The sequence below is a fragment of the Cydia splendana genome, chromosome 8, assembly GCF_910591565.1.
Source record: "Cydia splendana chromosome 8, ilCydSple1.2, whole genome shotgun sequence".
Lineage (NCBI taxonomy): Eukaryota > Metazoa > Arthropoda > Insecta > Lepidoptera > Tortricidae > Cydia > Cydia splendana.
The window spans coordinates 6894042-6920827 of NC_085967.1; the positions used below are offsets into that span (position 1 = coordinate 6894042).

A 26786-nucleotide genomic window follows, 5' to 3' on the forward strand; every position below is an offset into this window, starting at 1 on the left:
GAATCCTTCTGACACCAACCCCGACGTAGCGAATCTTGGCGCTACTAAGCCAGGCTCCCCCCTGACTACCTTCAGGACGACCACCTCAATCAGCTGCGTAAGCCTCTTTCTGATGAGTCTCGCCAGAGCCTCATCCACCGAAACTCCGTCCTCTCGGCACACAGCCACTGCGAGACCCCGATTCGCCTTAGCGACGTTCCGTGGTCCCTCCGCGGCCGCCTTGCCTTGCCGCGGCCGCTTCGCTGGAGGACGCTCCGAGCGACCCTCATCAGTACTCTGTCTTTTTATTTTTAAGCCGCATCTGCTCGGGCCGGGCTTGGCCTCCCCTTTGGTAAATACCTCGGGAATGCCACTCCCTTCCCCAGCAGTCGCAGCCCTCCTCCTAAGCAGCTTGGCTTTCTTTTTCTGAGCCTTCGACTCATACTTGTGGAACTGCTCATGCTCCATCGGTGTGGCCTCCCTAATGGTTTCCCCCTTCGATGGTGATTTGAGCAGTGCATCCTCTTCGTTCAAAGTCAGGCCACCCAGTTGTAAGACATCTGGAGTGCCCTGCCTTGCTTCTCTCTGTGTTCCTCCACTCTCCTCGTCGGAGCTCAGAGTCCCACCTTCTTCAACGATCGGGGGTCTATCAGCTGGCTTCCCGCCCTCCCGCTCTTTCGAGACGGTCGGGGGTCCCTCAGCTGGTTTCCCGCCCTCACGCACTTCTACCCTTACGGGTCTCTTCTCCGCTTGCGCGGTGTTGGTTTTGGGTTTTTGTTTTTTAATCTAGAATCCATACACTATTTAAATTTGTGGGAAGAACTAAAATTAGGGTGGTCGGCAGTGCTCCCTTGCCTATACCCAGCAACATTTACTCCTACGCAGTGACGCCACTCTCCTACGCATAGTCGTTAGCGACAGCGATTATGCTGAGTGAGCTCGCAAGCATGAAAGAGCAGCTCCTGTGTTGCTTCATTGTGATGGGAATGTGCACGTTGGTTTACCCCAAGGAAGTCGCTCATGACCTCCCGGGGCGAACACTTGTGCACACGTTTCCCACCACTCCAGCTTCCGGTTCAGAGCAGAGGCGGTTCACCCCAAGGGCATCTCTCCGCGACACCCCGGGGTTCCTCGACAACTGCCCCTCCCCTTCCACTAGACACATCACAGGCCCTGCTCCCCCTCTCCTCTTCCGCTTGCGAGCCCAATCAGCACCAACCCCCCGCTGCCCACAGCCGGCTGTGAGGGCCCTCGGCACGTCCTCCCACCTTGACCCTGGGGGTTTTGGGGCGTGTTGCCATGATGGGGTTTCCCCCAAGATAACAACACGACCAGTGCACTCCTCATTTACCCGGGCTTGTGACCGGCTCCTTTTGGACCACGTATGATCCGCAAGAAGGCTGAGTTATAAACGATATTATATGTAAAGTTCATTATACATTATAAAATTATAGAATTCATTGTTATACGTATCGCACGTTATACTTATTGCACGTTATGCCATTCAAAATTATACTAATTGAATTTATATATTCTGAGCAATATATTAAAGTTTTGTATACGTTCTATTACTTACCCGCTCAAGATTCTAAATTAGATTAGATTATAGAATCTTTCGCTTGCACGGGATTCAAAATAAGCACTCGAAGAAATATCAAACTTTGATCTCTTGTTGTACAAATAACTATTAATCAACGGCTCGAATTATAATTCGATATATACACCAAGAAATGTAATCGGTGATCAGGAACAAATTTTTCTAATTCAGTCATCGATGGCGATCACATTTAACTATGGGACCAACCTCGAAATCACAAAAAAAATTGCCTGTTTCATACATTTGGGCTGGTCCGATGTTGATATTTTCTATGAGAGAGTTCATTTTTTTTTCGCGATTTCGCGGTTGGTTTCATAGTTAAATGTGATCGCCATCGCTGACTGAATTAGAAAAATTGGTTCCTGATCACCGATTAAAAATCTTCGTGTATATAATTATGATTCGATATATATCCACAATTTTATCATACAAACAAAACAACTACGTTCATAAATAATTATAATAATTATAATTATCACTATTTCTCGGTAGCAATATCGTGAATACGACAAATGAAAGTAATAGAATAGAAGTACGGGGAAATTACTATTATGAAATAACATCCGTCCGAAGAGAGGCAAACTAATTAATAATTAGGTAAATAATTACGAATTTCGATTTTACCTGTACAGAATATATAAGATACATTACTGGGCTCGTGCTTATAGAAGCCTATTCGAAGTTCAACATTACAGCTTGATTTGTTATGAACGTGACATAACTTACAGTGCATCTCCCGCGCAATAAGCGCCGACCAAGGTGCCTAGCCAAGAGCGCCAAGACGACAATCGTCGTTGATAGAAAACAGTCCAAATTAACTATTATTTAAGTCATGTGACTTTTCGTAGCATTTGTCGTCCCGGATCTATTCATTTGACGTTTGTGGATATAGGATTTGTCATCTTGGCTAGGCTCCTAGGTTCACAGCGTGTCGTGTTAGGTTTGTATCATATCAATAACAAATCAAGTTTTGTTTTTTGGGGTAAAATCATTTATTTACATACAAGATATATACAGTGGTACTGCTAAACGAAATTAATAACTAGCTTAAATCTTAATTAGGCATTGTACCAAGAATGCTAGCGGCATTTCCTCGCTGTATCGCTTTGCTGATACGTCGTGCGAGGTAGCCGCCAGCTCTTCGGTCACCAGTTACGTCAACTAGACGCTTCGCGATTTCTGCGAACAACTTGTGCGCGCTGGACCTAGAGTTTCAACTCCAATCACGTTTAGATTTTCTAATTCGAATAAGCCCTTGGTAATAATTGAGCCTGCTGAAGTTCCCTTGATTGGGCTCCTGTTACAGGGTTAAATTGGATTCGTAATTATCTTTGTTTGATTTGTTTATTAATTACTTTGCCTTTAATTTCCGCTTCGTATTTCTTGACGTAAAACATCAAAGTGAATGTATGAATTCATCTCGCACAGTTCATTACCTGAGTAAATTTTGTTTGTTTCTAATTAAAATTAACAAACTAATGAAATGAATTAGAAATGCAAAATCTGAACAATAATTATTGAACATTACTTACGTAGGCTATGCAGAAAACAGATATTTAGGGTAAAATGAAATGAATTTACTTCATAATTATTTACCAATAACTTCGCTTAAAAAAAATTCGAGAGGTACCTTGCCCGCATGTGAGGTCCCTAATCCGCACAGAGCTAGTATAGGAGCCGGTCCGGTCTTTGAGATGATGCTAAGGTGGTCAAATAAAAAAAAACTTTCTTACCTAAATGTATTTGTATGTATATTGTACTTATATAAATATCAGATAGTAAGTACCCATATTATAAACATTTAATGTAGCTTGATAGCTAAAGTAATGCAACGTCTATAACTTTACTCCATGCAAAGTCACACCTGAACTAAAAGTTAGTGCACCTAGGTATTGTAGTTCAAACGTCTTTGATCGGCCAACCGTGATGACCAATACGGTGCGCTGTAGACTCGCCGAGGCACTGACGGTGAAATTACACGTCAAGTCAAGCAAGACAACGGAGTTACTATAAAACTAGACTGGTTTAATATGCTTACTTTAATAATTATTATAGACACCTTATTATCTTTTAAGAATATACGTTTTGTAATGTTCTTAAAATACGAATACGACGTACTTACTTATACTTATATGACGGACTTATGTGTTGGTATTATGGTAACGTTCATTGCAATAACATTACGAAAAACAGCAATTAAGAAAATGTACTGGTGGGGTACAGTTCAAGTATTCAAGTTATCTGCAGTTACCCTATAGTGATTTCAATATTTTAAAATTTCTAATATGATTAATTGATGATATTGTGTTTATTAAAAGTTACAATCTACCTATTTTGATATTAGAATATCGTAGCTCTTTATTCTTGTGAATATAAAACACTCGGTTAATCATCGGGCACTTAATCACAGCAGCTTGTTTCTTATTGGAAATTTATTAATGATTTAAAAAAATAAGTACGTTAAAGTTTTTAGCTAGAAGTCATTTCTTTTTAGTTTGATGGAGTAATTATTTCAAAACGCCTTTTTTAGAGGTACTTACTATACGTTTGGGCCTAAATAAAGTTTGAGTTTAGATTTGAATTATGATTAAGTTAACTGACTAAACTCAGCTACCAAATAATTCATAAGTGAATGAAGTTACTTACAGTTTCATTTACTTTACTTTATCTCGAAATGTTGACAAAAATCTTATTTTATTGCCGTATCATTATTTTTTTATTTAGGTTACAAAATGTAAGCAATATCCTATTCCTAGCAGACTGAATTCATTCGCCTTAATATAAAGGTACAAAGGTCTGTTCGGTCCAATATTTATTTATATTTGGGCTTTCAGAATTAAATTCTGGTCCAATATTGCGGCCCAACTTATTTATATACGAAGGTAATAAAGTGTTCAAATATACAATTACTGATCACTGAACGGCGGAGTGTTACTTGAACCAGAAACACGTAGGTATTAAAAAAAAAGAACTTGTATACATACATACAAAGTCGCATATTTACATTTAAGATAAAATGTACGAGTAGTGACGATATAGTTTATTGCTTGACATTTATCAAGCCAAAATATGGTACGTACAGAATTCTCACTGTTTAACAAAACCGATGTGTGACAACGAAAGATCACGAATAATATTCCTCCCTAAAGGATGACTCACGCTAGACTGGGCCGTGCCCGGACCGAGGCGTCCGACATGTCATTTTCTATGACGGCTGATCGGTGATCACGTGGTGCTTTCCATAGAAAACGAAGCTCCGGAAGTTCCGGCCCGGTCTAACGTGAGCCATCCATCAATCGCATCATAAGTCATAACGTGCCATGCGTTGCCGTGCGACTCTAGGATTAATCAATATTATGTATTGCCAAAAAAACGCTAAAACGTAACAATGAAACTGCAGTAACATCCAGAGTACGGTACGGCGGTTACGTAAGAGCCGGTAACAGCGCTAATATCAACAGGCGTTGTGCAATGCTGATAAGAAACCGTAAACAACGGTAGCCACGGTACATGGCACGTTTTTATTCGGATTTTTGACACTCATGTTTCGATAAGGTAAGGGAAAATGGTATAGGCCCCGTGCATGAACGATAGGGGCAGCATAGGAGACGTCAGATTTTTGGAGCGAGGCGTAAATGTGTCGTTAATGCTTCCGATGTAGCCCACAAGATGGCAGAACCTACTATGCACAAGGAAACGTACCGACGAGAACGGTAGATGGTAGCACTTGCTTTGGCAATGTACATGTGCACTTATGTTTCCAATTCAGGCCACAAGATGGCAGACCCTCCAACGCGCACGGTCCCTATATTCGGATGGCAACTGCAGCAGGGTTGACATGGGCAATGTCACTGTCAAAATCCCTGATAAATTGCGTTGCCGTCGTTGTCGCATTGATGTCGCGACTTAAACGGTCAATCCGTCATCCAATTTATTTAAGAAACTGATAGTGACCTCTCCTCTTTCCAGCTACTGCAACGCTACAGCAGCAATACTGAAGCAGTGACGCTGCTGCATCTGAATGTCACCTAATTCAAGATTTTTGGTCTTAATACTTAGCAGCTGGCCCGAATTTCAAAGTGTTACCGTGCATATTAAAGAAAATTAAAAATTAATCTACGTCTTCAAAAAATACAAAATTATCGATTGATTTTCTAGAGTCGCTGCTACGAGTATATTTATGTGTATTTTTTATCGGTGTACCGAAGCATAATTCCACTTAAGGCATATTCAAAAAACTACAGCACTCAGTTGTTTTGTTTAATATCAGTGTGACGTGCTCGCAATCATTTTGTATGTTTGTCATAAACTGTTGACGTAGGTAAGAACATTTTTTTTACTTATATTGTAAACAAATTGGCATAATATTTACGGATGTGAATAAGCCTACTTGAAACGCTGCTTCAAAATCTTGTTTACAAGCAGTATTAGAGTAATCAAGGATGCCATTGAAGCGCGAATGAAGGCTCCAGGCGCCGAGATGCATTTCCTCGTTTTTCTTATCTGCAAAAAAACTTCCTTCGTGACTCCGATTAGATCTTTGTTTGCTTTGTTTTTCTGATTAGGCTGGAACTAACCGCAGCCTACGGGATTACGAGTAGGTAAGTAAAAATTGGGGCGAGAATTTTGTTTTCTTTATTTAATTATTTGAATTTGCGGGTGTCGTAAAAGCTTAAAAATTAGAAAATGGAAGGATTGGCCTGATTATACGTTATTACTTTTAAATAGGAAGCTTGTTCATTTAAAAATAATTAAAAACATTGATAACCGAGACTATTCCCTAATTTTCCCATATAACACAAAATTTGGACACGACTGGCGTAGTAAGTATTGTATTTATTGTACATCTTTTGCGTCTTCACGCTTGGCTTCATCCAAAGATAGTCGCATATTTTTTGAGTTTGTTTACTGTTAATTTTTTTGTATATTATTTGTTATCTATATCGTCATTGCAGTCATGGCTAAGTATATTTGGGATATGCAATAAACTTTCAATAAGTTTTGAATATAGCCATTATCCAAAGAGACAATTCACTTTATAAATAAGTATACCACAAATTTTGGTACAGCCTGTCTCGGCAAATGGTATAGTCCAACCTTTAAGTGAAACAAAATTATCACCTATGAAACAATATATATTATAATGGTACCGGCTGATACATATTGGCCAATATGCTTACTTTTATATTTATAACACGGTCACACCTAGTTGCGAGATACTTTAGTAACTCCGGCGATATTTTTTATCAGCATCTCAATTTATCGCTATCTGAGTTTATCTTTATCAAGCACATGTTTGATAAAAATAACTCCAGCTGATAATATTAACTACGCAATATTTAATCGTCTCATCTCGTGAAATACATTGATTATTGTGTCTTATATTTTAGGTACAGTCACCTGCAATAATATTATGTTACCCAACGAACGCCGCAAAAATATCTGACACGATCTTTGCGGCCTTCGAAGAGTAACATATTATTGCAGGTGACTGTACCTAGTTATAATTTATAATAGGTTGTTTCATCATTTAATTAATACAGTTAAGTGTACTTTTAGGCCATTTGTACTAAAACGTCAGTGACTTTTTAGGCTGACATTTCAAATGACCGATGTCAGTAGATGCAATTAAAAACTTTGTCGTTAAAATAGCTTTTTAACAAACTTCTCTTAATGTCCTGGGACCGCCTCGAGCACCTAACCGGTACCACCACCTTATTTGAGTTATATATTTTATTTTGACACTATATATTGAATTAATATACATCACAGATGAATAAAAATATTTAATCAAAAACTGGCACAAAAGCTAGGTATCAAAACAATTTTCAACAACAACAATAAAGCAATAAAATAATTTTCACCACACCAGCTCATAAAGGTTCTCTTTATTCATCAGAAACTGTTGAGAAATTGACATTTTAAGAGTGACAAAGTAGTTATATGGAAATGTTTTCTTGTAGAATTGAAATTTGATGACTATGTAAGTCTTATAGAAAACATTTATTTACATACAATATATATACAGTGGTACTACTAAACGAAATTAATAACTAGCTTAAATCTAAAATAGGCCCTTGAGGCATTGTACCAAGGATGCTGGCGGCATTTCCTCGCTGTATCGCAATGCTGATACGTTGTGCGAGGTAGCCGCCAGCTCTTCGGTCACCAGTTACGTCAACCAGACGCTTCGCGATTTCTGCGAACAACTTATGCGCGCTGGGGCCCCATGGACCTAGAGTTTCAACACCAAATGGTACAAATGTAAGTCTTGATTTTAAGTAATAAATATTTAAATTAACGGTCATTTGCATTTAATTTGTAATGTTTACAGTTAAAAATATCCTCGCGTTGATGTGGTGAAAAATGTTGTGTTTCACTCGGTAGCAAAGTTTCTTTAACGCTCCTGCCTAACCGCATTTCGCTTGCTCAGCAATTAATATCAAACAACTTTGCCCTCTCGTAAAATAAATAACTAGTTCTCCAACATCGGTTCACATAAGTTACTTAATCATACAATACTAGTAGATATCTTGCCAGAAAATGTCTGTTTCTCACAGAAAAAACAAAACTTTTTTATTCTAATATCAGTGAAACAGGCAACAAATTAAATGCCCTACGATCATTCATGTTTTTCAAGCCCAGGCCCTTTTATTCTATTAACCTTTTTATCGCGGAAACTTCATTTAGGAAAAGGAAATGCACCTGTCTGGCCTCGGGTGCATAGAGCTCGCTTAACTATTTTTTACTGAACATTGAGCATTATAGGAACTAAATGGTGGAAAGATCGAGATTCAAGTTTGAACAAAAACTATCTGTATTAATCACTAGACTGATATCGACAAGGATATGGACCATGATTCTTTTGTATCGTTTTCGAGCTCCCGATATAAGTCTAGTGAACTAACCGTGAATCATTCAAAACTGTTATCACTTATCAGTATTAATATTTGAAACGATCCTTGCAGGTTCAAGAAAGAATTGGTTTGACATAGCTAGGTCCAGTTATTATTTTATTAGGTGTAATAACTAAAATATGTATGCTTCTCTGGTAAAATTTTCATTTAAGGATGACTCACCTTAGACCGGCCGGAGCTTCCGGAGCTTCGTTTTTTATGGAAAGCACCACGTAATCACCGATCAGCCGTCATAGAAAATGACTGTGACGGACGCCTCGGCTCGGGCTCGGTCCGGTCTAGCATGAAACATCCTTTAACGGAGAGTGAAAAATAAAAATATGTACCCATAAGTAGGTATAAAAAAGAAGCACGTACGTCTACTAGAGATACCAGATACTACCTACTCAATCATTGTGTCGAAGGAAAATAATGCCGCGAAATTTACCTTAGCGTGTCACAGCATAATTTGTTAACATACAAATTGCTTAGCGACGGTAAAGCTGGGGAAGATTAACGCTTTTCCCAAATGTCGATTAATTTACATGTGGTTAAGTGTAGGTGTGTGACGGCGATAAATATAAAATGATCGTAAAACCCCTCACAATGTTTTCCTCTTAAATACATTGTAAACATTAATGTTTAAATCAGATTTAACTACATAAAGGAAACATTTAATCGTATGTAAACAGACAGCTTTTACAGAATACCTACAAATTTAAACCCAAGACTGCATCGTCAACATAAATAATAATAATAAATAAATAAATAAATAAATATTAAAGGACATTTCTTACACAAATTGACTAAGCCCCACGGTAAGCTCAAGAAGGCTTGTGTTGTGGGTACTCAGACAACGATATATATAATATATAAATACTTAAATACATAGAAAACAACCATGACTCAGGAACAAATATCTGTATCATCATACAAATAAATGCCCTTACCAGGATTCGAACCCGGGACCATCAGCTTCATAGGCAGGGTCACTACCCACTAGGCCAGACCGGTCGTCGAACATATATGTGGATATCGAAAAGCGCATGATCTAGAAAACGATCCTAGTTTTACATTTGATTAAACAGATTTAGAACGCCTAACAAGGAGGGAATGGCGCTATAGCATGTTCCAGTATAATATGGTTAGCATACAAATTGCTCAAGCAGCGTTACTTACAGAAGATTACTCTTTCATCCCACACGTTGATTAATTTACATGGAATTAAGTGTACGTGTATATAAATGCAGACTGGGTGACCTAGTTCCTGGAAGTATTACTTGACTTTATAATATCGAGGTTAAGCGTATCTAGGAGGCATCAGACTATCAAACTACTACTGAAGAGTAGAACTTATCGATTATATGTAAAATAATTAATTTTCGATCGATTTAGGTCACGTTTTAGTGTAAACAGTTCGAAACTAAGTCAACATTAGGTTAAAATAATTTCGTACAAGTACCACTAATGTGTTATAATGTTGAATTTACTTGATTAGGTAATATACTAGCTTCAACTTGAAGGTTTATTTCTTTATTTTAATCTCCTTCGTCAAAATTGTACCCAAAAGAATATTTAATTAGCCTGAATAAGCTTTAATGACACCAGAAGAAAAAATTCACAGATTTCGTGCCTCACACGACTATCGAGCACATTGGAAATGAATCTACGGAATTCGAAAAAATATTGTCGCTGAGCGACGAGAAAGTCTGGATAAGGAAAAAGTTACAAAATAAAACTACAACGTTGAATGATAATTATTTTATTCTTAGACTAACACAAGTATCCTGGACATAACGCATGTGAACAAACAAATTGCAAAATTTCCACACGCGTATCCAAGTTTGAATAATTGTCGCCGTGGCGCATAAGTATAGGTACATATTTCATTTTTCGATTAATAAGCAGGATATATTAATGTTCAAAGTACAAGAAAATTATTACACGGCAAATCCGTAGTCAACTCGAGAAGTGGTGATCGGCAGCGCCAGCGGCCCATTTGCTGCAAGATATGAAATTTTCTTGACAGCAGTTTGACGCGACGAGAGATGACCATAACAGCGTTTGTCTATGTTGCACCAAACCTGAGTTCCAATAGGTACTACCAGGGTTCAGCATCAGCTATCTTGGGTAATGCTCATCATGACGAATCGGGTGTCCAAAACAGCGTGTGCCTATGTTGCACCAAACCTGAGTTCCGCTAGGTAGGTACAACCAGGGTTCAGCATCAGCTCTATCTTGGGTACTACTCTCCTAAGTGCTCATCAAGACGAGTCGGATGACCAAAACAGCGTGTGCCTATGTTGCAACAAACCTGAGTTCCTTTAGGTACAGCCAGGGTTCAGCATCAGCTCTATCTTGGGTACTACTCTCCTAAGTGCTCATCGAGACGAGTCCGATGACCAAAACAGCGTGTGTTTATGTTGTATTAAACCCAAGCTCCACTAGGTACTGCCAGGGTTCAGCATCAGCTATCTGCTAGCAGCCGCCAGCAACATGCTGAGGTGAGACCATTTCGTGGCACTTTTTCTTTTTTATGTTTCTCTGTATGTTTTTATTTTGTGTTTCTCCCTCTCCCTCTCCCTCTCCCTCTCCCTCTCTCTCTCCCTCTCCCTCTCCCTCTGCTTCTGCCTCTCCCTCTCCCTCTCCCTCTCCCTCTGCCTCTGCCTCTGCCTCTGCATCTGCCTCTGCCTCTACCTCTGCCTCTACCTCTACCTCTGCCTCTACCTCTACCTCTGCCTCTACCTCTGCCTCTATCTCTATTTCTATTTCCACCACCACATAGATTGTCGAATAGTGCGTTATCTACGCCCGTCTCAAACAGGATAGATAGAGTTAGACCAAGAAAAATCTGCAGCGATTTTGAAAGCCCACGCAGTGCAAGTGTTATTCTGCCGTCATATTCCCGATAATTCACAACAAACACCGATAACGAACTCTGCGAAACATGAAGTCATAAATGTCCTGTGAAAAATGTGGTTCTGACTTTTTGACTATTTTAAGGTTAGGCTACAGGGCAAACCCTTAACCCGATCGTCTTTGTTTTAGGCTCAAATTGTAGCTGACTAAATTGTCCAGAGCCGTTTTTCTCAAATTTTTGATATCATTCTTCGTTTCCAAATTATCGAGCACCAAAATCAAAAATTCGGAAAAAATTGAATTTTATTTTCACTATTTCGACCATAACTTTTTTTGTTATTGAATTTCTCGAATAATTATTTTTGCACCTTACAGCTCTCGTGATTATGCGTCTTTTGAGCCTATTTTTTAATATCATATCTTCACAACTTTCCGAGATATAAGGGGATCGCACTTTTTCGTGAAATCGGACCGTATACTGGAGCGAACGAAAAGACATTTCCAATGTCAAAAAGCCTTCGTTTCATCTCATGTCACAAAAACTAGAAACTATTTGATATTCGGCAAATGACTGCGGTTTCATGTAAAGTTGTACCTACGCACATTTACAACTTGTGTGATTTACGTCTGGCATGATTAAAGACTATTAAGTATTAGATTTTTTTTCCTTAGAAATTTTGTTTAGCTTATTAGTTTCAGTTAGGTACTTGATACTAATGACTCCAATAAATGTCGTTCACTAAAGAATACTCACATTCACGCAATCGGCGCGCAGGGCTGGTCAAAGATGGAAGAGAAAAACGGAAATATATTAGTCTGCCTTACAAGCAAGGGTTTATCTACGTCATGGCTCTTCCATTTATCAAGCGGAGAAAGCACCATCACTTCTTAGGTTGTAATATCTATTATATACCTATGATTATCATACATTGATTGGATGGAAGATTGAGAAAGGTAGATGAAAATGTGCTTTTGCAAGTTATGTAAGTATTATTTATTTAATATAATAAGGTAAACGGCCCCAAGTTCGTGTTAGTACGTTATTTCGTTAGTTTTGTTTCTGGCGCAAATAATAAGGAATTCAATTATTTTTTATTCTAATTATACATATGAAAAAAATCTGTATTATTTAATCTCTTCAATAAAGTAATAACCAATATTTTAGTTATTAAACTGAGAGTAATACGACGGTCGAAACTGTCAGAGGGCCGCGAACAGCTGTGTTGTATGCGTGCATTTTTTTTAGGCGTAAGGTGCGCGCTCTCACTTGTTAAGCTTATAGGAAGGAAAAGCTAAACCCATTCGAATAAAAGTTTTTGGGAGTGTTTCTGTGGGTTCCTTAGTAATTGATTTGATAAGAAAAAAGATTGAATATATGCATAGAAATAACTTAAAATTGCAATAAATCGACTCACGAAATAGCGGTCATTTTATTTTTCGTGTGTCTCCTATTTCATGCCACTAACGAATCAAGGATTTTCTAGATACATTTTGAGTGCTTGTTTTTAAATATAACAACGAAGATAATTAAAAAAATAAATTAGTAAACAATTAATGTATTTCATGAAGTTTCGTATGAGCGAAATTCGGTATATGTTTTTTTCACTAGAATTCTCATAAAACGAGTTTGAATGTGACCCGAGTTAAAAAAATTTAAGATATATTCCACGTATATTCTCATATTAACTACTAGCACAATTTTATTTATTATTCAATTTATTTGATTTATTTTTGTGTATGTTTATATTTAACGTATAAGATAGTAAATCTAATTATAATAGGTATAATTAACAAATACAACAGAGAAGATAACGTAAATGTAACCTAAAATTAAAACTACCTACAAAACTAAACTAACATTAAAATAAACCTACTTAAAAATTAAACAACAATAGAAAAAATATGAAAGGTCCCCCAAGTCTGTGCCCTGCGGAAGGGTGCCCATGAGGCTGGCTACATTACCCCGCTGGATGGCGATGCCTACTCGTTGACCTAGGAATGAGCCAGCCCTAGGGTCACCCGAGGTATCCAAAAATTTTTTTTTTATTTCCTGAAAGAGATAGTAAATTATTTTTTGTAAATAATTTTTATTTTTTAATTTATTTTAATTTTTATTTTTATTTAATTATTTAAATAGTTTGGCTCTTAATCACGTATTAAAGTACCCATATGGTTTACAAAGTCTTAATTCAACCATTAAAGACGACGAGTACAAAAAACCTTAAGCTAGCTCTCAAATTTTTTTTTTTAAATATTATTTTTAATTTGACCATACAATTATTCGTAAGTAGGTAAGACCGTTAAATATAAATGATTATCAGCAAATTATCACCAATTACTCTAAGAAAACTTTATGCCGAAACAGGGGACACGAATTCACGAACTTAGGAGCTGACCTAAATTTGTATCACGAAATGGGAGCCAAATAAGAGGTTCACGACAAAATTCATATAAAAAAAAGTTTCAACTAAAACCCTACAGTTTATACATTAAATTATCAACAAAGAACTAATATAACTTATTCAAAAGCTTTCAAGGTAATGATATGCTTAGTAATATTTAAAAAAATATACAAACTCTCAACTCACTCTCAAGAGCGTTAACCTGCCGAAACAGGGGCCCTTTACCTTATGTTAGTTTTCTTGGGTACACAATTATTTCGTAACCCTATTCTTGTGGAACCTCTAGAGGCAAGTTTGTGAAAAAAGGGAATTCGTCTCTTATATAAATGACAATGTATGACCTGAATAAATGATATGATATGATATGATATACTCGTATTGGTGCAAGCGACATGCCCTGCGATTATAACATATCAAAAAATCGAACTGCGCTTGATCATGATCGCAGGTAAACTTTACTTTGGATGCGAGCAATGTGTACCTGTGATCGAAAATATCCCGTGTTCCAGTCCGGTTTATCAAAAGCCGGACAGGTTAAATATTTATTGAGCTACCGTATCGCAGATACAAACACATCACAATGCGCTGCGTGATAGCTATGGTGTACAGAGTTGATACTCGTATATAAAATATTGCTAGAGTTTTTAGACATTATAAATTATAATATACCTATGCATGTTTTTACACGATGCTTTTTGATGCTAAGCAGTATTGAGTAAGTGGTAAATGGGTGAACTGAAAAAAAACTTAAGTCACCTACATTACCTACGCACTCGGAAGGCTCGTCAGTGGCCACCTTAATCAACGTTAGCAGCTCACGCTGATTAGTGCTGACGAATTGCAATCAGAGCGCCACGTTCGACGAGTTATTGCCTCTCTGTCGCACTTGTAAATTCGCACGTAAGTGTGACAGGGAGCAAACACGTCGTAAGTGGTTCGCGGTAGGCCCTCAGGAACCTCATCAGGTATTTTGCTCGCATTTATTGCGAGATGCCACGACTCAAGATGAGATGAAAACTATATCAAATTGTCAAAACGTAAATCAGCATCAGTGACAATATACAAGAAAAATTTAAGGTCTACTTTAATAAATAATAATTTAAATACGGATAGACATTTTTTTTTATCGAAATAGTACAAACAGTTACCAACCATCGTAAATCGTAATTTCATCAGTGCTCTTGATACTTCGAGAAGTTCTTAAAGAGATTCGTTTGCTTAACTGGTCTAATTCGGGCTATTAATCCTCGATGTTGAGGAAATTAATGAACATGAACTTTACGTAATTAACGGTTAAATTCCATTTCAACTGTGATCTATGGCTGTGGGAGAGTTATGCTTTTTATTAGGGTTCCGTACCCAAAGGGTAAAACGGGACCCTATTACTAAGACTCCGCTGTCCGTCCGTCCGTCCGTCCGTCTGTCACCAGGCTGTATCTCACGAACCGTGATAGCTAGACAGTTGAAATGTTCACAGATGATGTATTTCTGTTGCCGCTATAACAACAAATACTAAAACCAGAATAAAATAAAGATTTAAGTGCCTCCCATACAACAAACGTGATTTTTGACCGAAGTTAAGCAACGTCGGGCGGGGTCAGTACTTGGATGGGTGACCGTTTTTTTTTTTGCCGTTTTTTGCATTATGGTACGGAACCCTTCGTGCGCGAGTCCGACTCGCACTTGCCCGGTTTTATTATTTAAGTTATTCGGTGCTTAAGTTTTCAAGTTGTATGATATCTAGACTATTTTTGTTCATAGCTGAATTTAAAATTTAAGATACCTAATATAGTATATATTCTATAAGTACTATTTATAAGCTGTTTGTTTAATTGCGTATAATTATGTTTTAAAATGTATTAGGGGCTATTCATAAATTACGTCATTTCAAATTAGGGGGGGGGTGTCTGGACATCGGATGACGGTAGCATGAAGTAGGAGGAAATGGGGTCATTTGAAGCATGATTTTTGGATGATTATAGGGGGGGGGGGGTCACAAATCGTCAAAAATCGATGACGTAATTTATGGACAGCCCCTTAACGATTTAAACATTTATTATACCTATGGATGAACAGCACTGACACGACAAACTTAAGTTTCCAAGTTGTCCATAGCAAGGTCTACTTTCGTTCTTAGCCGAATTTAAAATATAAGATATAGTATATTTTCTATACCTAAGCTGTTAGTTTAAGGTTTAGTAAATATTTGTTATATAGATGGACAGATGGACTGACAAGACACGACAAAACTGTAAAGATTCATTTTTGTCGTTTTAGCAAAGTACCGCGTAACGCTAAAAATGGGCCATAAACTTATAAAGATTCAGAATCAACATCTTCTTGAACAGAATTTCCTGCCCTCGTTTCGCTTAACGTGAAATACATAAATTATCCCCAACAGGACTTAACCGCCATTGAAGCTATAATAAATTACAAATACAGCTTTCGAATACAGATATATTTATTTAACCGCACACAGAAATCATAAATCTTTAACATTGAAGCGTCCTACCGAAATAAAAATCGAGATAAAATATGGCGAAATGATTCCACGAGAGGCTTTAGGTTCATTAGCATTTATATCAAATGTAAATAGGGTCCGTATCAATATCATATGACCACAGTACTAGTGGAATGAATAAAAAACATCGATGAAAATAACAGACAAAATTCAGAATTTTACGGCTGTGTCAAGCCAATTCGAAATTACACTGATATCGGAATTACATTTAACTGATTTTATTCTGTGTTAGTATTGGTGCAGGCGAGACCAGTGGGGAGACACTCCTGACTTCGGTCGAACTCGGCTCCGTTTGGCCCAGCATTGCTCCGCCCAATTACCACCACGTACGTTTACGTTGGCACCACTTGACTTCCTTTTGCGTGCACGAACACAGATAAGATAATCACTTGAATTTTGACAACCCTAAATAGCCGAAAGGGATAGTGCCATATAAGTATTAGAAAGGGATAGCATGATTCGACCCTGAACCGCTGTCAAACTTCGAGTTTGTAGGAAGTGTCCTTTCTGTACGGTAGTATACTATTATTTATTCTGTGGCGAGACGCACGATAACTAAATAACATGATTCGAATATCATTCTGTTGTCAGTGTACGTTTGAATTGGCCTGTTTCATAAGCGCTGCTCCGCGTTTTCGAAATTTTACATTTTTAACGTACTCGTACCTAAAGGTTTGTTCATGATTTGAGCGAGCATTTGGTAACATGCATTGTCAAAGTAATAATTGGAAGATATGACTTTCGAAATGGTCAAAAATACGTGACGATTAATTACAGCTCACATCTCTATGTAAACATTTACCAACACACAATCAAGTCAAAAAAAAACAATTATGAAATAAGTAACAGTAATCCAAAGGGCTCAAATGTTTCATACTGTTTCGTCATACAAATTGGATTTGAATGTGGAAATGAGGACATTGGTCCTAATTTTGTACACTTCGCTTTAACGATTGTTCTGAAATAATTAAATAATTTTAAGATAAGATAAGATAAGATAAGATAATAGTTTATTGTATAACTGTGTACAAAGATGTTGACAATACTACAATTATGAACCAACAGTTTATCCATCACGGACGTACAATATAATATTGACTAACCTATAACTAGTAACAAAGTTATTACATGCATCATATTCTATTATCATAATCGACAAACTCTTTCATGCTGTAGAAGACTCTATTAATAAGCCATTTTTTTAAGATAGTTTTAAATTGTTTACCTTCGACTGACTTTATTTCAATAGGTAAGTTGTTAAAAACTTTTATTGCAGCAATATAGGCACTTTTATCCATTAGTTTATTATTGGCCTTTGGAATACGATAGTTGTATTTATATTGCATGCGTAATTTATCATTAAGTGAGGACAGTTTTATGAAGTACTCTCCATTGCGCTTTACAAAGAGGCAAAGCTCGAGTATGTAGATTCCAGTTAAAGTCAAAAGCTGCTTTTCCTTGAATACATTTCTGAGCGAGTGACGATAGTCCAAGTGAAACATGTTTCGTAAGCATCTTTTTTGTAACCTGAAAGTAGTTAAAACGTCCACAGAATCACCCCAATAAATAATACCGTACGTGAGTTGTGAATATACATTCCCATAGTATGCGCTCTTAACAACATTCTCTGAACATGTTTCAGAGAGTATAGATACGGCATAAGCTGTTTTTGCAATTTTACAGTTTAAATCTGCAATATGAGATCTCCAATTAAGATGAGAATCTATTGTAATTCCCAGAAAGTTAGCGCTGTTTACTTGTTCTATTGTCTCTGCTCCTTGTGTTACGGTGATGGACATAGGCGAAGTTCTATAATTTCTAAATTGAACGAGCTTTGTTTTGTTTAAATTTACGTTCAAGTTTAATGTTTTTAGCCATTCAACTACAACACCTAGTGTGTTATTTATATTGTGTTCAAGTTGTTCCTCTGATAATGATCCTGAAAATAAAAGTGTGGCGTCATCAGCAAATAGAACGCATGGTTCGTTGACAATTTTGGGTAATTCATTAATGTAAATTAGAAAAATAAGTGGACCCAATACACTTCCTTGAGGAACTCCTACGTTGACAGTCTCAAAACATGATTGTTCCTGTTCTATGTATTTTGTTACATCATTAAACGATTCTATAACTGTCGCCTGTTTCCTATCACATAAGTAAGTTTTGAAAAGTTTCAGAGCGCTACCTCGTATTCCTAAATTTTCTAGCTGACATAAAACAGTATCGTGAGCTACACAGTTTGAAGGCTTTAGATAGGTCCAACAAAAGAGCAAAACATGGTCTCTTATTGTTTATCTCATCCCATATGTGCATGAAAATCTTAAATATAGCCAATGATGTAGATTTTCCTTTCTGAAATCCAAATTGATTTGGATTAAGTATTTTGTTTGTTTGTATGAAGCTCAATAACCTATTATAGATAACTTTCTCGAAGATTTTCGAAAAAGTTGGAAGAAGAGCAATAGGTCTATAATTGCTAATTTGATCCTTCTCACCTTTTTTATATAAGGGTTTAATTAAGGCTTTTTTTAAATCTTCAGGAAATATTCCCATCTCAAGAGTTAGGTTTAAAATATGTATCAAAGGATCAGAGATGTAATCAATACTTGTTTTAATTACTTTTACTGGAATAGAGTCGTGACCAAAACTTTTTTTATTGCTCAACGATTTTACTATGTTTTTTAATTCAGTTTGTCAACAGGGTTCAGAAAGATGCTTTTACAGACTGTTTCAGAAATACTTTTATATTTATCACAAGGAACATTACTCGAATTTTGGTTGACAAAAAAATGGTTAAAAGTTTCGGCTATCGTTGAGGGAGTCGATATACTAATACCATCATGTGTTATTTTCTTCATCGTTGTCTTTAAAGGGTTTACGGAAGAAGTATATTGCTTAATCAGGGCCCATGAAGCTTTAGATTTATTCGCACTTAACAGTTCATACTTAGTCAAAAAGGTAGTATATCAAGGTTAGTAGTAGTAGTAGTAGTAAAATACTTTATTGTACAAAAAAATGTATGTATGTATTTGTTAGTAATCTATTACATATTGGTTTTTATAATACATTTATTTCTGCTAGTCTTAAATACTAAAACAAACAAGTGAATGAACCAAAAAATATAAACACGACCCCGTTCTTAAATTCTAACATGTAGGTATTTCGCGTGAAAAAAAAAAGTTATTACTTACACATAATAGTCCATGTGGGAGGCATAACGCGGAAACATGAAACACGTTACAGTCGCCATCAGATATATCGGAGCTACCAGGGTGCTCACAAATATCTGAACACGCCTCTATTGTCAAAGCGTTAGAGTGCGTGTTCAGATATTTTTGAACACCTCGGCCGCTCAGATGTAACTGATGGCGACTGCTCCTACACAAGCGCACTGTTCTTCTAAGAAATGATTACTTTAACTTTTCGGTACATCGTTACGAGTATTCTGTGATTTTATTTGCTCCATGAGATTGGAAAAATGAGAAATTATCGTTAAACTAACCGTAAGGAAACGCTTGTTTAGCGTAGGTAATATCTGCTTTCTAATGGATACTTTATTTATTATAACCAATTTTATAGTACATACATATAGAAAAGAATAGAATAGAATTTATTCGTAAGCACAAACAAACGAGACAATACACAATATAAAAGAAAACACAAAATAAGATTAAAGTGCCACGAAATGGCCCCATCTCAGCATGTTGCTGGTGGCTTCCAGCGCTGATCTTCCGATGAGACCATCAAGTGAGAAGAATCACGGAAGGTAACAGACAAGAAGAAAAAGACATAAAAATAACATACAGTAAACAAATTGTTAAATAAGAAAAAAGTTAGTATAGTATAGGCAGTTCGTGTAGGCAAATAATGTTTAACACCAGAGTAAGCATCAGTATATGCTAAAGTACAGAAGGTTATCTGGCTTTGTTTTGACGTTTAACCACTTTATTTAGCCAGTAGTTAAATAATTTTTCCACGATTGTCAACATTCAAGCAAGTAATTTAAGTCAAAATAATTATATTAAATACTTATTTTAAATTAAACGTGTAAGTGACTTGTATGTCTTTTATGAGAATAACTATTTTTAAACCTAACCCAATTAATAAGAAGTTGATCAATAATATAATCAATAATTTAAACTTACGAATATTTTCTTGATTAAACTTCATAAGAACTACCTATACATCTAATTATGGACCTATATCGAAATTCGATTAAATTTTGTAATACATTATTCACGATTGTTGCTGCGGATTGCGCAAATTTCTGGCTTAATAAATCAAGATAACAGCTGTATCTCGTTAAACTCAGAAAAATCAGCGGCCGTGAAATATGAAAAACGTAATATACGTAGCATAAAGTTGGGAGAAAATATTAGCAATTTTAAATTTATTTTTAATCATTTAACATAGATCAGATTAACATTATAAAATACCAGTTTTTAGTACAATAGAAAAATAATTATGTACCTACTTTCGAAACCCATTGTTTCACTCTTCTTTCAGCAAAATTTAAACATGATTTCTCTTTTACCTACAGAAGGCACGAAGGTCGTAAACAAAGATAAAAGTACAAAACAAAAGCTAGAACTGACGCTAGCTTGAGTGTTTTTGAGATTGACGAAAATAATAACAGGATCCAATAAAGTCCGAGGAAGAATACCCGTAACCCGGTGGTTGACCCCGTCACAGCTCAACTTTTAGATTAAACACCTAACACACGGTCGAATGCACCCAATGGGGAATTAGTCTGTCAAAGTTTACGAGACTAATTTCTGAACGTAAAATGTCCACTGAGAATTTCTTTGTTTTGCCTTCTGATATGTCATATAATCAGATAATCTATCGTCCGTTTAATATTATTTCAGCATAAAATAATAAATTATTTAGGTAGATCACAACGGTTACACTCACTTGTTTAAGTCGCTATTGGCGACACGTGATAGCGACTGTGTTGTGATAGCGACTAAAAATACAAGTGAGTGTAACCGTTGTGATCTAAACAGGTAATTTAAAATATGTCTCACGAAAGTTAAATTTCGATCAAAATAATAATAAATAACCTTTTCATTGAAAACCACATATATTATTACAATCCCGCCAGAAAAATAAAGATAGTCATGTTTGCAATCTTCACAACTGACTTGTAAAATAAACGCATACATACTTACTTATTTAAATAGGTTGCCTTTCATGGCATGTTAATTTTACGCCTTCTATTCTGTCGAGTCAGCTACTAAATTGCATAAAAGTAAAATTCCTTAAATTATACCAGCTAAAATACAACACTTTCATTCTGTAAAAACCCTTGAAGGGGTGAAAATACCTGAATCTCATTGAACGGTCATTTATCAAACACGCCGTCTGCCCCACGGACATTTGAGCAGGGTAAGTGGGTCGGGGAAGGGTTATAGAATTGATTATTTTGTATATATCTTTGAGAGTTGTAATTTGGGTAAAGTTGCACTGATTGTATACTCTGTATCTTTAGGTATTTAAATAAAAGTCAACAAAATCTACCCTCAAATGGCTCCTTAAGCCAGTGGAGGGTAGAAGAAAACATTACACGATCAAATAATGTAGGTTAAAGTCAGGTCGTTCAGTGACTGATCCAGGTGGTTTTGTGGTGGCTACTAATACCAAATACCTACAGGGTACCCACGACTTCGTCTGCGTCTAAGTTTCACCTTAGAGATTTCAATAGATCCTTTCTTAGCTCTACAAGTAGGTAAGTACAACACATGAAGAATATTATATTTATTTTAAAGTCTTATGGTATTATTCATAAACGCGTTAGGTAGTGGTCTGAATTAGCTATGAATCATATTAAATATATGAAGAACGGGTCACTCACGTATTTTAAGTCGAGATCCTGCGGGCTCAGCACGGTCGCATTTTTATCACCTGTCACCATGCCTGTCACGTTCTAACAAGTAGGTATGTATGTGCGAAAGTGACAGGCGGTAAAAATGCAACCATGCTGCCACCGCTGATGACACTGCTCGGTACGGAGTGAAACATATCGAGCGTTTTTAGACTTTAAAAACGGGAGTGACCCGATCTTAATATAGGTATTTAATATGTCCGTGTCTCACGGAAGTTTTGTTATTAAAAATGCTGTGAATCGTTTATCTTTATCTGTCATTTTATCTTAGATATGTATTTGTAAGAAAGGGATAAAACATAATTGAACTAAATCAAGCCCGTAAAGGCTATAACGGTTAGGCTGTATGTTTCAATCTCCATGTCTGGGAGGCCTATTCTCTTTGTACAGTTTGATATGGTTTTCATCTTGTTTTGATACTACCTTGACTGTGGGCACCAATCAGCCTTAGCTGAGCACGCTTATTGGTGATGATGAACACCTTTATTGGTGCGTATGAGATGCCTGATGACACGACTCAAGGTCATATCAAATAAGATGAGAACATTAATATTTAATTACACCAACGGGTCTACCGCGATATAACACACACACACACACACACACACACACACACACAGCACAGCTGCACAGCTGGTGCAACTCAGCTGAAACGTCGGAATTAAAGGTAAAAACAATGAAATTATATCGCGGTAGACCCGTTTGTGTAATTAAATATGTATACAAAACGCGAGAGTTTAAAGTGTTATATGAGAACATTAAAAAAATAATTTGATTTGTTAAAACAGAATCGGTCATTAGGTTACGGAACTGGCCCCGTAGACAAGATGCCAATCGCTAACGCTATGTAGCGAAAGAAACGCAACTGTCACTGTCATTAATATGGAAGAGTGATAGAGAGACACAAAGCGATTCGATAGCGAAGCGCAAGCAATCGTCACCTTGGCTAGGCCGCCTGTTCTATGTATTATATTATATCTACTTAATAACATTAATAATTTTTATTATTGTTTGTCCTCTAGAATGATAATAAGCGTAGCTGTATCACCTTTATCACCTTGTACGTAATTATAGAAGCTGATGGCGAAAATCACATTGATGGTTCCTTCGAAACATCGTAAAATTACCTACTTCCTTAAAATCTAATTTGCTCTTTATTTCATTCGCAATAGAGTACGTTTTTCAAACGGTCCCGATACGACTTTAAGAAGTTACCGGTGATATTTCTCAAGAAAATTGATGGAATACACGGGAGCGGCAATTTCGGCAATTCTTTAGGGACCCGCCAAGGTTGCGTACCTGTTTGTAAGTAGGTTAGCCGCGCAGATTTACAATTTGTGATATACCGGGTGTGGCCTGTAACATGAGCAAAAAATTAAACTGTAGGCTGTACTCCTCATACTGACCAACATTTGTTCAGGGACTTTTAAAAATAACTTGTGGTTTGATTTTTATTACACTTTAAAGTTTATTCTAAGACGCAATGTATTGCGAATTTTGTTATGTTTTAAGGCGTGACAAGCAACGTCAATCACAATAATATGGCGTGGCGATGGCGTCCATTGAAAATAATATTTATTTTGTATGGAAAATAGGGAGTCTAAATACTTCATAATTTTTAAAAGTTGTTGAACAAAAGTGTCACCGTTTGAGGAGTACAATCTATGTTTTAATTCTTTGCTCATGTTACAGGCCACACCGTGTAGATAGATGGATGGATTTTATTTGTATTGATTGTACATCGTCACGTTACTATAAATTATTTACACCTGGGTGACATTCGTTAAATTCGTTGTGCATGTCTATGTAACTCCATTGAGTTGTAGTTAATTAAATATAATTAATTTATTGAACGTACAAGTTTTCATTATAAAGATTAAAATGTCAAATGAAATAATTAGAAACCGATAAACATAGCAATAAAATATTTTTATGATTTCGACATATTAAGCATTCCTGTAAAGTAGGTATGTTATAATTTACTTATTAGGGCATACTGAAAATTCCTGGACTGGCCACTTAGAAAAAATAAGTAGTCTCATATATCAGAATCCAGAAACTTTCAGTATGACCCACGTACATAGTCTATAGATAAAAAGTCCCTCAGAAAATGTTTTACTCTTTCGCAGTTCAGAAGTTTTTGTTTAAAACACTACTGTGATACAAATAATAAAGGGTTAATAAAATTACCCACTCCCGTTAGTGTCAAGTTGAGTAAGACTGCTATGCATTATATTATAGGACTTCGTGTTAAATAGCAATCATTTCATGCCCATTATAATACATATTATTATAAATCTTTTTTAAATTCTGACTACTCCTAAATTTAGTGGAAAAATAGAATAGACAAGCTCCGTTCTATTTTCCATTTTTAGACTTGTCATTACCTTTGTTGTTTTACCGGAGGCACTTGAGTTTTAATACTATAAAAAACACGTCATTATGTAGAACCTCTTCTGAATTTTTCTTACAAAAATACCCAAGAGAATAAAGAAAATTGAGGTGAAAATATAAAGTTGATTTGACTAAAAGCCTCGCCGCAATTGGGTTAAACGTTTCGACGTCGCCGAAACACTTTGTAAGAGTCCTTGCATATGACGTGTTATTATACTTATTATAGAGGACTAAATTTGCCTATTTTCAATGAATATCTGATATATTTACATATTCGTGAATAAGTTATTAGGGCTAGTTTATATAACCTTATAAACTACATATAATGTTTTTAATAAAATAGGTACATAAATAAACACATAAATGATTAAAACACCATGCAGCCAAACGCTACCTACCTACACCTAATTGACTGTGGGCCCGATTCGGATTTTGAAATAGACATCTATTAGACATCTTTTAGACATCACCAAGATACGATAACGATATGTTTAAGATCTAACCTGTCAAATTTGACATTTGCGCGATTCTGGAGATACTGTTGAACGATTACCACAGGATATGACTTAGAGATCCAATTCACATCTAATAGATATCTTACTCTATCTAACGTAAAAGTGACATTTGTTGCCCGAATTGCACTGCAAAAGAGAACTAGTTGATATCTAAACTATAACGTATCTAGAATGTATCTAGTACGTGTCATCTCTTGTGAATATCTTGAAGTTCGAATACGGCAGTGTATTGTGATTTTAATGCAGTTTTATAGAAACAAATTACAAGTGGATATTTACTAACTTAAGGAGGCTTAAATTATGCTTAAACTAAATTCAATAAGAATTCAGCTTGTTAAACTTTTCCAATTTTTCATATTTCAATAAGTTTGAAAATCTTATTGAAATATGAAAATTATAATTTCGTAAAGCGTATTTGACTAACGCAATGTAAATGTGAAGGTGAAGCGTAGCTCTCCCGTGCGTAGCTCGTAGCGCTACGACGGGGTGCCTACGATCAAAGGTTTCTGCTACGCGCGGCCTCACCCCCAAAACAATGGGCACATCCGCCGCATATCAATGGCCCATCCCGATTAAATGCCCATTGTTTAGACACCGGCATTTCAGGTCAATAGGTCCCAAAGATGACCGTAATCGTAATGCTATGTCCTTAAACTTGTCAAGTGTAACAGCACGGTAGAGTGGACAAGTGCAGGCCCAGTCCCCGTGACCTACATCTGCGACCCTCGCTCAGGAAGCTGCTAATTTCCACCGCGCGGGCTGAAGCCGACGTCACAGGGCGGGGGGAGCGGCGCGGGGAGCCGGGGAGGCAGCGCCGAGCTGCCTGCGAGCCGGCACCGGACCAGTCCGCCGCCCCACTCCGGTCTGAACGCACGCGCCGCTCCTAACAACATAGCGCTACACGATAAACACGCAACATATAACCGATTTAATTTTTTCAAAGTGTCCAGTATTTTTGTTGAAGTGCGATAAATGTGTAAATATTTTTCTATATCGACTCTGTGATAGCGGGCAGGCTCGGGCGGGGCGAACTCCTGACACAGTGGCTCAGTCGGCCGCAGGTCGCCGAGTAAGCACCATCGATTTTCTCCACGCAGCAATACGCGAGGTACGTAACGTCACGTGCAAGTATTTTCATACGGCTATTTCCACGCCGCGCGTATTTCGAGCGGTCTCCGTTCAAGGCCGCATCTGTTTGCGTTTACGCTGCGCTTACGATTGGGAGTTTACGTGAGTGTTGTGATCTCTCAGGGAGTTTTCACGGCTATGGGCACGTGCTCGGAATGGCTAATGCGATAACTATGAAAGCCAAGGTTCTAGCTGCGCATCGTTTCTTATTGTCATGCTAATGTTACCGTGGGATATACGAGTAGTTAAACGGACTAGTCACATTACGTGTAAGTAGTACGCTTTTAAAACAAGGTTAAGTCATCCTACATTACATTAAAGAGGATTTCCTTCCAAGATGGTGAACACTATAAGAGTAACAGTTTTGAATGATTCACAGTTAGTTTCACTAGACTTACATCGACCGGGATATGAACCGTGATTACCTTTTGTATTGTTTTCGAGCTCCCGATATTTCGACGCAGTTACATGCATCTTGTTCTCGGGTAACGGGTTGTTTCGGAAGTAATCACGGTTCATATCCCGGTCGATGTAAAGTCACTCTGAGTGTTTTACTAGGTATGAGATATAATAAAATAGTGAATCAAAGTGGCTAGGACAGGTGTGTTTGC

At 36.9% G+C, this 26786-nt stretch overlaps 1 protein-coding gene and 1 long non-coding RNA gene across 3 annotated transcripts in view; both read left to right on the top strand.

The window, feature by feature from the left end:
* The window catches only part of LOC134792774 (uncharacterized), a 361091-nt gene that overhangs the window by 123276 nt on the left and 211029 nt on the right, over positions 1-26786 (top strand). The gene's annotated exons all lie outside the window — the stretch shown is intronic.
* The window catches only part of LOC134792773 (protein Tob1), a 66099-nt gene continuing 65193 nt past the window's right edge, over positions 25881-26786 (top strand). For both annotated transcript variants that reach the window (XR_010144473.1, XM_063764109.1), the window contains exon 1: positions 25881-26155. The gene's annotated coding sequence lies outside the window, so the exon portion shown is untranslated. The remainder of the gene's footprint in view (positions 26156-26786) is intronic.